Below are 13,043 nucleotides of genomic sequence, written 5' to 3'. Positions count from 1 at the left end.
AAAAAACATTTCAACCACAACACTAGTGGCTCGGCTTTTTAGCCCCGATGTCACAAGAATTAGCTAACCCTAATACAAAATGGACTAGTTGGTCCATTGTTTTAAGCATTTTTTTTTACCTTTTTCGCTATTTGCCGGTGTTATTTTTTATGCTTGTGCGCTCTTCTTTTTGTACCATCGATCACCGCCGTACACCATTGTTATTTTGCTTTCCAGTCTGGTGTGGAACAATTTGTTGTCGCTTCTCATGCCTTTTGGGTTCTTTGTCGGTATTTTATTTCTTTGTTTTACATTGATTTTGTTTCAGGTTGTTTATCTATATTTTTCATAACCATTGTACATTTTTGTATAAACATTTATCAAATACAAGTTACATTTTAGCAAAATATTTGTTTTCATGCTTATTTTTTTTACATTCTACATTTTTTGTATACATAAGACATTTTTATATACATTTAACACACATGATTTCACATTTTTTTGAATAGGTGTTAAACATTTCTCAAATACATCTTGAAATATTTTTTGAATGATAAGAAACATTTTTTTCTAAACTATGAAAACATTTTTTTCTAAACTATGAAAACATTTTTTTTACTTTTGTTTATACATTTTTTTAAAAAGTCAATTACATCGCAGGTGTCTGAACTTGGCAAAAAAAGTCAGTTTGATACTAAAAATTTGCGGGATACATTGAACCAGTGATAAAACTTGGTTCGTGCGTGCATCTACGGTGCTAATCACGTCTATATACGTACATGATGCTGACGTGGCACGCCAACATGGCGCGCGGGCCACCCGTAAGTGAATGGGGACGGGGCGAAGGAGTGCGGCCTGGTTTTTTTTTTCAGAAAGCACCTTGAATTTTTTTGTCATGAAAAAGGCCCTTATTTTTTTTCTTTTCTATAAAAAGCTCAGAAACATAACTTTGTCTCTATGACCCTTGGGGCCCACTCGTCAGGAAACAGTATGAAGAGGAGATTAATATGAAACTAGTAAGATGCCCGTGCTACGCTACGGGGTAAGAAATGATCAATAGAACATTTGTTTACTTATTAAGTTATAATTAAGATACCCGTGCGTCGCCACGGAACAATTTTTTTTTACTTTACTTGACATTTATCAAAGTGACCTTATATTGTTAATAGGCCCACAACCGATATACGGTTTCCAATCGATAACCCCTTGGTCCAAGACAAATATTTTCTCCTTCATTTTCACCTTGCAAGAAGACTTGGTATTCTTCCTACTCGGGTTTCTCAACGCTTACTTTATCCTAATATTGAGTGGTAGAGAGCATGAGGCAAATAGAAATCCATCCACACTCATTTGGTGATTATGATTATACTCGACCAACTTTATCTCTGAGTCCAAATCAATCTATCTCTTCGGCTCCTCTTTTCTTAGCACGGGCTTCACCTGCAGTCTGCACCATTCTCCGCTAGAAAAGGGGACACATTAAGCATCTCAGTTATACTGCGTACCTAACTTTAGTATCAATAATGGAAGAACAACAATGCAGAAATATCAATACTGGTCCCTGCAAATATGCGCAATGGAAGTACGGTGACTACTATCCTTCGGCTCAAGTCGATGGGCTCAACATGTTAGCACATTATCTCATTCCTCCACCTGCCCATGTCGAGTCATCTGATCATCTATGCTTGTCTATGAGGTATGAGCATTATATGATGCACCATGCCATCCATTTAAAAAATGTAATGCCAATGGTAAATCACGCATCCGAAAAATTGATGTTGTAACATTCTAAACCACTTTCATGATTTGAAAAAAAACACAAGTACCTTAAAGCATATAACACAACCTACAATACATGCAGTCCAGGCACACGACCCAGTCCCAAAAGTTGTGTCTTTCGCCTTAGCTCTAGAACCTGCTCCACGCAAGACAATGGTGAATCCTCTCAACGCATTACAAGTTTACAACAGCACACGCATGGCGCATCCAGCAGCCGGACTCCTCCTCCCAATATTTGTTATTGTTGGCTTGCTCATGGCATGCGCTGACATTTTCCCCTCAAAAGTAAAAAATAAACACGTACACACTCACGCCGTCACGCGAAGACACCAGAACCAGCTGAAAACTTGAAGAAAGGACCTCCAAACAAAGAAGAACAGAACCACATCCCTGAAGGCCCCAAAGAGAGCCCGCACGCCTTTGGCCGCCGCCACCGAGATGACCGTGGACGAATCCATTTGTGAGCAGGAGAAGCGCCTGGCAAGAATCTGGGTTGTGATACGGAACAGAAGTCAACATGAACGGAGGCACCAAACTGATGAAGGCCATCGATCGGGGAGGACACACCCTGCGCTCCACCGCCTCTGGATCTCCTCCGGCGAGAAGGGCCACCAGATCCTCTGTCCAGCTAGCTACAAACTGGTCTCCAGAACAGCCGCCTTTGTAAGTCGCCGCAAACCAAATCTTAGGCGGCCATCACCGCCACAGCACCTGTACAACTACTCACACACCCCGTCGGCAGCTCTAGCGCATGAACCACCGAGGCGGGGACAGGGCTGGAGGAAAAAATACCAGAGTCGATGGTGTAACTGCCGCCTCAGCAGAACCGCCAGACCACACAGGCCCATAGGCTCCTCGCCATCGCCGGCGAGATGGGGTAGGAGCCAGGACCGCTTTATTGGACGCGACGCGGCGCCACCATCCGAGCGCCGCCCAACCAACCCGTATCTACACGCAGGCGGAGTGCTGGAGCTCCCCCCACGCTTCACGAGGTCAGACGGCCATCGGAGGCGAAGAGGAGCGACGAGATCGTCGGCGGAAGAACTGAAGTCGCCTCCCGGTCGCTTCCTTTTCACCTTTATACTGTAGCAGGGGAGGAGAGAATCACCCGGCTGAAGTGGGTTGCCTCCTGTACGTTGGATGAAGATCTGATGGTCTAAACTGATGGATGGCAGGCACACCATCATCGCCAACTAAGAATTTTATAGTAGTAGAGAAACTGTGTCCGCCATGGGTCGAACCAGCGACCTCAACCCACCAACACGGCAGACTAGCAATCACACCAAGTATTTATTATTCCTAAATTCTAAAAAGTGCATATGAACTAATTAGAGGAAACGAGCGGCCGACCTTTATTCGTGATGTGGCATGTATGTAGTTTTGTGGTCTAAATTTTGTGGTCTAATTTTGTGGTCTAATTTTGTCTTTATTCGTGATGTGGCATGTATTACTAGGATGGTCACATGGGTAAGACACGACACTATTCCATAGATGCACATGTCCATTTATTCGGGTTTTCAAAATTTTAAAAAGCCATATTTTTAAACCGTGCTTCGGAATTTAGATCCGTTTCACTATTGGAATCCTCGCGACGAGATCTTTGAAACTAGATCCTGCATGGGTATGTTTTGACGAATTTTTTTAATGCCAACTTTGATGCTATATTGTGCAACTCTATTACTGTATTGTGCAACTTTATTACTACATCGTGTAACTTTTTTCCAAAACTAATGTTTGAAGCTGCATCTTTGTATAAGGTTGCAACCCAGCAATCATGACAACTTTGATGTGCAACTAGTCTATTGCCTTGACAAAAGTCGATGTGCAACCTTCTCTTGTAATGTAGTCTAAATGCACACATATTGATGTTTAGTTGGCTTGTAATGTAGTCTAGTTGCACACACATTGATTTTTAGTTGGCTTGTAATGTAGTCTAGTTGCACACATTGATGTTTAGTTGGCAGGAAGACTAGTTGCACATACATATGCTCAGTTGGCTTGTAATTTAGTCTAGTTACACACACATTGATGTTTAGTTGACAGAACACTAGTTGCACACATATATACTCAGTTGGCGCGGCAATCTAGTCTAGTTGCACACACATTGATGTTTAGTTGATAGGACTTTTTGGCACACACATATGCTCAGTTGGCGCGACAATCTAGTCTAGTTGTACACACATTGATGTTTAGTTGGCAGGAAGACTAGTTCGTCGAAACATCCCCATGCGAGATCTAGTTTCGAAGAGCACGTCGCTAGGATTCCAGTGAAGAAAACGGATCTTAATTCCGACATGCAGATTAAAAATTATGCTTTTTTTAGGTTTTGAAACCACGAATTAAATACACCAAAAAATAAAATGCATGCATCGAATAAATGATTGTGCAGACATTTAAGAACCAGGTAAAAACTTTTTTTAATTAGAATGATTAATTAGAAAGGAGACACAAAACTTCCAATTTAGACCGGCCGCTCGGTGTAGGCTAAGCGAGCAACCGGCTGCTTGCTAGACTTAGCCTTTATTATTTGCTGTCAACCTTTTTTTAGACAAATTTGCTGTCTACATGGGATAGCTAGTCCTAATATCCTATGAGCGGACACGCATTGCTGTCAACTTTTTTTAGACAAATTTGCTGTCTACATGGGATTTTTTTTAGCTGTCTATAGGCTGCACCGCTGCAGTTACCACGGCCCATTTCTCACATGTTAGTTTTTTAATTCAAAAATATAATTATAATTAATATTTATGATGTTGTCTCAAAAAATATATTTATAATTTTAATTATATATATATATTCAAATAATACATTAACAATTTTTAGAATTACATGAAACATTATATTAAAAAATAATATTTCTCCCTTGACAATGACGAGTGATGGTATCTGGAAGTCATACATCTTATCTCTGCAGCAGGAGATTCTTCACGGGACAGAAGTGTGAATACGTGTAGATAGCCTAAAAATACATGAATATTTTTCTGAATCATTGAAATATTTTCATAATTCCTGAAAATTATTGTAAATAATACATATTATTAAAAACATAAATATTATTCTAGTTATATAAATATTTTTAAACTATCACGTATATTTATAGAATTACACGAATATTCTTTTAAATAAGAACATTTATTAGAATTATATGAAAATTATTTTAAATAAGTATATTTTATAAATTACATAAAATTATTTTAAATAATTTATTTAATTTGTATTTAAATAATTTATAATTTACTTCCTCCGTTCGGAAATACTTGTCCTAGAAATGGTTGTATCTAGAACTAAAACAAATCTATATACAACCATTTCTAGGACAAGTATTTCCGAACGGAGGGAGTACATGATAGAACATAATCATATTTTTTTATAGTTTTTGAGAAACAACACAACATAATTCTAAGAAAGGAATAAACTAACATTTGGAAAATAGGCTGCGGGGACAGGCGCCCATTTAAGCCTTATGTGCGTGCTTGCCTATAGTTAATTAGGACTAGCTATCCAATTTAAATGTGTTAAAAAAAGCTATCCAATTTAAACAGTAAATTACACCTGGTATGTTCGGAGGTCCGTGGCGCAATATTTTTCATATTAATTTCCTCCATGTAATGTATCCTGACAGGTGGGGCCCAATTGTTATACAGATGTGTAGTGTTGTTTCATTTTTTAAGGAAAACAATTTTAGGGGCTATTTTGAGAAAAATAAAATTCCAGCACATCTTCGCAAAACAAAAAAACAGGCCACAAGCCCTCGTCCACGGCTCCCCGTCACTGACGGGTGGGGACCGTGCCATGCTGGCTCACCACATCAACATCATGTGCGTATACAAGCATAATTAGCATCGTAGATGCATGCCCAAACCAAGTTTTGTCACCGGTTCAATGTATGCTGCAAGTTTTAGCATCAAATTGACTTTTCTCGCCAAGTTCAGGCACCTGCGCACCCAAGCCAAGTTTTGTCACCGGTTCAATGTATGCTGTAAGTTTTAGCACCAAATTGACTTTTCTCGCCAAGTTCAGGCACCTGCGGTGTAATTGACTCTTTTTTAAATGTCACCAACATATTTTTAAAACTTATGAAAAAAATGAAAAATACTTTTAAAAAATGTACGAAACTTTTTTTAATTACATGATATTTTTTGGGTGTATAATATTTTTCTAAATGGCACATGCATTTTTTTCAAATGTGTGAGATGTTTTAAATGTCATTAGCACTTTTCTTATATATTAGAAACATTTTCTATACACGTAAATATTTTTTCAAATGCAAGATAAAGATTATTTATAAATATTTGCAAATAAATGTGAAACAAAAAGGAAAAGTGTGTAGAAGAAACGGAATGGAAAAACAAAAAACACGTGTGACGTCGTCACAACACCAGCATAACGTCACACATTATTATAGGGCCAGCCCAGTACCGGTGCCCTGTGGCAAGGCCAGCTAGTGTCTCGCAAGAGGCGGGACATAGGTACGCCCAATGCGAAGAAAACTCGGTCTCCAAATTGGGGTTTGGACTTCTAGGCGTGAAATTTAATCGTTCACTTTTGGTGAACAAAATTCGGTAGAATCAACAAAATGAAACATTTTTTCCTAAAAAACTAAATGAAACATTTTTGTCATAAGGGTAAATCTGAGAACAGGTTAATAACCGGACCATAACTAAGCTAGACACGTACAAGTACCTCTCTAAACCAAACATGAACCATAACCAGGTAATACTATTTTCAGCCAAACCAAAACTGCACCCAATATTTATTCCACCCAAACCGGTACACACCCACTACATAACCATGAGTTTAAACCCAATACATAACCGTATTCAACTGAAGTTTAACCGTGGCATGCCAAACAATAATTTCAACAATATTTTAATAGTGACATAACTGTTTTCAACTACAGTTTTACAGTGACATGTCCTTTCTGAATAGGCTACTGCTTAGGCTACATTCTCTGCCACACTGAAACAGAACAAAGTAGAAAGTCCATCTATTTTCTACATGACTAGCAACTGGGCAACGCATTTGAAAAGAGAGCAATTTAGACATAAGTACAATTATGCTACTGGCTGCCAGAAAAGCATCAAACAAACAGTGGCAATAGAACAAACAAGCAACATTGGCAGAATCACCAGAATTGTGTTGTTGCTCCCTCGGCCAATAAATATGCATCTTCATCGCCGGCATATGTGAGATGACTTTGCTGCTTGATAAGGTTTGTAGCTCACAAACCAAACCGCAACACATTCGCACCACCATGCTATATGTGAGATGACTTTGCTGCTTGATAAGGTCTGTAGCTCAAAAACCAAGCCGCAACACATTCGCACCACCATGCTAAACCACTGTTGCATCACAGAGAGAGTTCTATCAGATCATAACTTTTTGAGAATTGAGAACCATAATCAATCAGCCATGTGGTCTAAAGTAGTAACATATAGAGATCACGATTGCAGTTTCCACATAATCCGACAAAAGATTGGACAAAACCACAATTCCATATAAAAATGCCTGGCACCGCATCAACAGTAACATATGAGGCTCTATCTATGCTTTGAACTTTAATCCTACCCTGCCAGGAGGATGACGTCCATCTCTTTATCCTATTATCTTGTGGAAGAACCCATATGGTTTTTTAATAGTATTACTGTGTCAGGTTGTGGAAAAATGCTTGTGGGCGATGGTGACATGGCAGCGGCTGATGGATGAACTTCATTCACCGGCAGCCGCTGACAGGAATGCATTCAGTGTGAAAAAATGTGGTAGCTAGAATGCCACAATCTAGTTGTATACAGCAAAAGATTGGACAAAACCACAATGTTCTACAGACTAGTGTTGGCAATGTTTACTTGCTTAGCGACAGTGGTTTTGCTTGTCCAATCACTATAACGGAAAAAAGAAGCAAGGCAAAGGCAAATCGATGATCAAGATCATATTTTTACCTTTTCTCGGTTTCAAGTTTTTAGATGTGTGCTTACTGTCCATCTCCCGCAAATGAAACAAAGGATTAATTTAAAGGCATATGAACACTTCTATACTGCAAGTTTTATATATCACATTTTACACAAGTAGTAGAACCAAAATGTAATTGGTTAGCTCACCCTCCTTTGGTTTGAACAACCAATCTTTAGCACAAACAAGCACTTCTAGCATATCAGGGTTCAAAGAGCTTCTCTTGTCGCCTAGTATCCACTTACCACAACTGAAGGTTGATTCAGATGCCACTGTGCTCAAAGGAATTGCAAGAAAGTCACGGGCCATAGATGCCAATATAGGAAACTTTTCGACATGCCTCTTCCACCAACCCAAGACATCAAAGTCATCACCGGCCTTCTCGGATGCTTCTTCCAAGTATGCATCAAGCTCGGATTTTGTGTACACGTGACCTCCGACCAGGCCTGCCTCTGACGAGACTTGTGCTGGGCAAACTCTTCTTCCAACTTCCTTTTGTTGGAAATATGCCCTAGAGGCAATAATAAAATGGTTATTATTGTATTTCCTTGTTCATGATAATTGTTTATTGTTCATGCTATAATTGTATTAACCGGAAATAGTAATACATGTGTGAATACATAGACCACAACATGTCCCTAGTAAGCCTCTAGTTGACTAGCTCGTTGATCAATAGATGGTCATGGTTTCCTGACCATGGACATTGGATGTCATTGATAACGGGATCACATCATTAGGAGAATGATGTGATGGACAAGACCCAATCCTAAGCCTAGCACAAGATCGTATAGTTCGTCTGCTAAAGCTTTTCTAATGTCAAGTATCATTTCCTTAGACCATGAGATTGTGCAACTCCCGGATACCGTAGGAATGCTTTGGGTGTGCCAAACGTCACAACGTAACTGGGTGGCTATAAAGGTGCACTACGGGTATCTCCGAAAGTGTCTGTTGGGTTGGCACAAATCGAGACTGGGATTTTTCACTCCATGTAAACAGAGAGGTATCTCTGGGCCCACTCGGTAGGACATCATCATAATGTGCACAATGTGACCAAGGAGTTGATCACGAGATGATGTGTTACGGAACGAGTAAAGGGACTTGCCGGTAACGAGATTGAACAAGGTATCGGGATACCGACGATCGAATCTCGAGCAAGTACAATACCGGTAGAGAAAGGGAATTGTATACGGGATTGACTGAATCCTTGACATCGTGGTTCATCCGATGAGATCATCGTGGAACATGTGTGAGCCAACATGGGTATCCAGATCCCGCTGTTTGTTATTGACCAGAGAGATGTCTCGGTCATGTCTGCATGATTCCTGAGCCCGTAGGGTCTACAGACTTAAGGTTCGATGACGCTAGGGTTATAGGGAAAGTATGTACGCGGTTACCGAATGTTGTTCGGAGTCCCGGATGAGATCCCGGATGCCACGAGGAGTTCTGGAATGGTCCGGAGGTAAAGATTTATATATGGAAAGTTGTTGTTCGGGTTCCAGGAAAAGTTCGGTTTTTTCCGGTATTGTACCGGGAAGCTTCCGGAAGGTTCCGGAGGGGTCCGGAGGTCCGGAAAATGTTCCACCACGTCCAATACAGCAACATGGGCTGTAGGGGGGCTCCCTAGCTTTAATGGTCCAGAGGCACCAGCCCCCCAAGGCCCATGCGCATGGGAGAGGGGAAACCCTAAGGGGGAGGGCCTCCACTTGAATTGGGAGGCACTCCTCCCCCCTTGGCCGCCGCCCCAACCCTAGATGGGGGCCGGCCCCCTCTCTCCCAACCTATAAATAGTGGAGGGGTGGGAGGGCAGCTTGACCCTTGCACCTGGCACAACCCCTCCCCTCCAATACCTCCTCCTCATCTCTTGTAGTGCTTGGCGAAGCTCTGCTGGCGTGCCACGCTCCTCCACCATCACCACGCCGTCGTGCTGCTGCTGGACGGAGTCTTCCCCAACCTCTCCCTCTCTGCTTGCTGGATCAAGGCACGAGAGACGTCACCGGGCCGTACATGTGTTGAACGCGGAGGCACCGTTGTTCGGTGCTTAGATCGGATTCGGCCGCGATCTGAATCGCTTCGTGTACGACTCCACCGACCGCGTTCTTGTAACGCTTTCGCATTGCGAGCTTCAAGGGTATGAAGATGCACTCCCCTCTCTCATTGCTAGTCTCTCCATAGATTGATCTTGGTGACACGTAGGAAATTTTTTGAATTTCTGCTACGATCCCCAGTAGTGGCATGAGCTAGGTCTATGCGTAGATTCTATGCACGAGTAGAACACAAAGTAGTTGTGGGCGATGATTTGTTCAATTTGCTTACCATTACTAGTCTTATCTTGATTCGGCGGCATCGTGGGATGAAGCGGCCCGGACCGACCTTACACGTACACTTACGTGAGACTGGTTCCACCGATGACATGCACTAGTTGCATAAGGTGGCTAGCGGGTGTCTGTCTCTCCCACTTTAGTCGGATCGGATTCGATGAAAAGGGACCTTATGAAGGGTAAATAGAAATTGGCATATGACGTTGTGGTTTTGCATAGGTAAGAAACTTTCTTGCTATAAACCCATAGCATCCACGTAAAACATGCAACAATAATTAGAGGACGTCTAACTTGTTTTTGCAGGGTATGCTACGTGATGTGATATGGCCAAAAGGATGTGATGAATGATATATGTGATGTATGAGATTGATCATATTCTTGTAATAGGAATCACGACTTGCATGCCGATGAGTATGACAACCGGCAGGAGCCATAGGAGTTGTCTTAATTTATTTATGACCCGTGTGTCAATGAAAACGCCATGTAATTACTTTAATTTATTGCTAACCGTTAGCCATAGTAGTAGAAGTAATAGTTGGCGAGGCAACTTCATGAATACACGATGATGGAGATCATGGTGTCATGCCGGTGACGATGGTGTTCATGCCGCGCCTCGAAGATGGAGATCAAAGGCGCAAGATGATATTGGCCATATCATGTCATTTTATGATTTGCATGTGATGCTTGTCATGTTTACATCTTATTTGCTTAGAATGACGGTAGCATAAATAAGATGATCCCTCACTAAAATTTCAAGAAAGTGTTCCTCCTAACTGTGCACCGTTGCTAAGGTCCGTTGTTCCGAAGCACCACGTGATGATCAGGTGTGATAGGTTCTAACGTTCGCATACAACGGGTGTAAGCCAGATTTACACATGCAATACACTTAGGTTAACTTGACGAGCCTAGCATGTACAGACATGGCCTCGGAACACGGAAGACCGAAAGGTCGAACATGAGTCGTATAGTGGATACGATCAACATGAATATGTTCACCGATGATGACTAGTCCGTCTCACGTGATGATCGGACACGGCCTAGTTGACTCGGATCATGTATCACTTAGATGACTAGAGGGATGTCTATCTAAGTGGGAGTTCATTGAATAATTTGATTAGATGAACTTAATTATCATGAACATAGTCAAAAGGTCTTTGCAAATTATGTCGTAGCTCATGCTTTGGTTCTACTGTTTTAGATATGTTCCTAGAGAAAATTTAGTTGAGAGTTGACAGTAGCAATTATGCGGACCGGATCCGTGAACTGAGGATTATCCTCATTGCTGCATAGAAGGATTATGTCCTTAATGCACCGCTCAGTGTGCTGAACCTTGAGCGTCGTCTGTAGATGTTGGGAAGCATCTGACATACACATTTTGATGACTACGTGATAGTTCAGTGAGTAATACTAACGGTTTAGAATTATGGCACCAAAGATGTTTTGAAACGTCGCGGAACATATGAGATGTTCCGAAGACTGAAATTGGGATTTCAGACTAGTGCCCACGTCAAGAGGTATGAGACCTCTGACAAGTTTCTTAAGCCTGCAAACTAAGGGAGAAAAGCTCAATCGTTGAGCATGTGCTTAGATTGTCCGAGTACTACAATCGCTTGAATCAAGTGAGAGTTAATATTCCAGATGAGAAAGTGATAGTTCTCCATAGTCAATGCAACCAAGCTATTAGAGCTTAGTGATGAACTATAACATATCAGGGATAGACATGATGATCCTTGAGCAATTCGTGATGTTTGACACCGTGATAGTAGAAATCAAGTAGGAGCATCAATTGTTGATGGTTAGTAAAACCACTAGTTTCAAGAAGGGCAAGGGAAAGAAGGGATACTTCATGAGACAGCAAATCAGTTGCTGCTCTAGTGAAGAAACCCAAGGTTGAACCAAACCCGAGACTAAGTGCTTCTATAATGAGGGGAACGGTCACTGAAGCTGAACTACCCTAGATACTTGGTAAATGAGAAGGCTGGCAAGGTCGACAGAAGTATTTTGAATATACATTATATTATTGTGTACTTTACTAGTACTCCTAGTAGCACTAGGATAATAAATACCGGTTCGGTTGCTAAGTATTAGTAACTCGAAATAAAAGGCTACAGAGAGTAGCTAAAGGTGAGATGACGATATGTTGGAAGTGTTTCCAAGGTTGATGTGATGAAACATCGCACGCTCCCTCTACCATCGGGATTGGTGTTAAACCGAAATAATTGTTATTTGGTGTTTGCGTGGAGCATAGACATGATTGGATTATGTTTATCGCCACACGGTTATTCATTTAAGGAGAATAATGGTTACTCTATTTATTTGAATAATACCTTCAATGTTCTTGCACCTAAAATGAATGGTTTATTGAATCTCGATCGTAGTGATACACATGTTCATGCCAAAAGATATAAGATAGTAATGATAGGACCACGTACTTGTGGCACTGCCATTTGAGTCATGTTGGTGTAACATGCATGAAGAAGCTCCACGTTGATGGATCTTTGGACTCACTCGTTTTTGAAAAGATTGAGACATGCGAACCATGTCTATTGGTAGATATGCATGAAGAAACTCCATACAGATGGATCGTTTGGACTCACTTGATTTTGAATCAATTGAAACATGCAAATCATACCACATGGGCAAGATGACTGAAAGACCTCGTTTTCAGTAAGATGGAACAAGAAAGCAACTTGTTGGAAGTAATACATTTTGATGTGTGCAGTCCAATGAGTGCTGAGGCACGCAGTGGATATTGTTATGTTCTTACTTCACAGATGATTTGAGTAGATGCTGAGTATATTTACTTGATGAAACACAAGTCTGAATTATTGAAAGGTTCAAGTAATTTCAGAGTGAAGTTGAAGATCGTCGTGACAAGATGATAAAATGTCTATGATATGATCATAGAGATGAATACCTGAGTTACGAGTTTGGCACACAATTAAGACATTGTGGAAATTGTTTCACAACTAATACCGCCTGGAACACCATAGTGTGATGGTGTGTCTGAACATCATA

General features: G+C 41.0%; 1 long non-coding RNA gene across 1 annotated transcript; it reads right to left on the bottom strand.

The window, feature by feature from the left end:
- Window positions 1-1,758: 1,758 nt before the first annotated feature.
- On the bottom strand, window positions 1,759-2,977 carry LOC125554038. The gene is made up of 2 exons (XR_007304301.1): window positions 2,551-2,977; window positions 1,759-2,397 (listed from the first exon to the last, which is right to left on the bottom strand). It is a non-coding gene; the product is annotated as an uncharacterized LOC125554038 (long non-coding RNA).
- Between the last annotated feature and the right edge of the window lie 10,066 nt (window positions 2,978-13,043).

The sequence above is a fragment of the Triticum urartu genome, chromosome 4 (assembly GCF_003073215.2).
Source record: "Triticum urartu cultivar G1812 chromosome 4, Tu2.1, whole genome shotgun sequence".
Classification (NCBI taxonomy): Eukaryota; Viridiplantae; Streptophyta; class Magnoliopsida; order Poales; family Poaceae; genus Triticum; species Triticum urartu.
This window is presented reverse-complemented; position numbering and strand designations above follow the sequence as displayed.